Genomic DNA, 1,871 nt, shown 5'->3' with positions numbered 1-1,871 from the left:
GTAAAATTATCAGCAACAGGAACCACATTTTGGTAACAATAGACGTTTTTCACAACAGCAGCATGAAAGTCAGCCGGTTAAAATACCTAACCAATAATGTAGTCTACAAGGTCAACCAAGCTTTAATGTTTCGCCACCTACACGTATAGCGTCGGCCGCAACAAATAATAACGCACAGCAAGAAGGGAATCAGTACGTACAGAAAACACACTACTTCAATTCCTATCGCAATGCACCGTATAGAAATGACTATCATGACAGACGTAAAAATATTGAGCACAATTTACGGCGTACATTTAATAACAGTCGATCTTATCAGCAGCAAGAACATCAGCAACAACATATGATCATGAATGAACCAGACAGTAGATATCATCCCGAACGTAATACGTCAGGAAGAAATAACAGAACAGTACAAATAGTTGAAATGCCACAGCATCCTCCCGAAAATAATAGCACGTCAGATAGAATTTGCCTAGATACAGTACAGGTTGCATATTCCAGTAACGCAAGCAATAATTTTGACACGCAGAATCTTGTTCACGAGAATGTTATTTGAAACATGCTTTGTTGAATGCACCACTTTTATTGCACCCAGATCTTACCATAAATTTTTCCATTGCCACCGACAGTTCTAACACCGCTTTAGGCGTACACATTTTTCAGGAAATTGAAGAAGATGGTTCTACAGTAATTAAAAACATCGCCTTTGCGAGTCGCATTCTGTCACCTGCTGAACGTAATTATTCTGTTACTGAACTTGAAACATTTATGTGTTGTCTGGGCATTTACGAGATTTCGGCATTTTCTTTATGGAAGACACACTACCGTTTACACAGATCATTGAGCGATACAATTTTTACTTTCGGCTAAATTTACACACGACAGATTAAGTAGATGGAAACTTCATTTGCAGGAATTTAATTTTACAATTGTTCACATTCCCGGTACACAAAATATTGTAGCAGACGCACTAAACCCGTTCTCTTAACAACAATCAGCAAGACATCGCAACCAACTTCTGCAAAGCAAATTTCAGCGTCATGTACATTCAACAAGTTGCATTTGAAAATTTCATTTCGTCGTCATTACGAGACATAGCACAGGAGCAGAGTAAAGACAACGTATGGAAAGGGATTAAACGCCTTTGGCAAGATAAGAATAATGTTACCGTTAGAAACCATTACACTGTACGCAATGACATTCTGTTTCGCCACTCTCATCCTGAAAGCAACAATTGGTTATTATGCATTCCTGACGAGCTTGTTAACAAATTAATCTGGTATACTCATTTAAGTTACGCACATTACGGAGCCAGGAAATGTTTTCTTATACTGAGACAGAACTGTTATTTTGCCAAAATGGAGAAACGTATTCGACGAGTTTTAGCGTCATGCAAAATCTGCCAGAAAGCTAAGTCAGACACGACTTCACATTTTCCTCCATTACATCCCATTGTACCTGTTAAATTGAGACATATGGTCGCTGTAGACATTTTTGGTCCAATTCCCAGAACTAATAGAGGTTTTTGCTACATCTTTGTCGCTGTTGAACTCACTTCAAAATTTGTTACCTTCACTCCGTTACGCAAAGCTACTGCTAAAACTGTTTCGAAAGCATTTGTAAAACATTTTCTATTTCATGTAGGGCATGTGTTGGAAGTAATTTTCGACAATGAATAACAGTTTCGATCTGGTATATGGATACGTATGTTACGAGCTAGAAACATTTCTCCGATCTATATATCCAGGTACCATGCTTCTTCAAACCCTTGTGAACGATTAATGAAAGAAATTGGTAAACTGTGTAGAATATACTGCCATAAAAAACATATTGATTGGGACACACACATACTCTCATTCCAGGATGTA

The sequence above is a fragment of the Schistocerca cancellata genome, chromosome 1 (genome assembly GCF_023864275.1).
Source record: "Schistocerca cancellata isolate TAMUIC-IGC-003103 chromosome 1, iqSchCanc2.1, whole genome shotgun sequence".
In the NCBI taxonomy this organism is placed as follows: domain Eukaryota; kingdom Metazoa; phylum Arthropoda; class Insecta; order Orthoptera; family Acrididae; genus Schistocerca; species Schistocerca cancellata.
Note: the sequence above shows the minus strand (reverse complement) of the source record.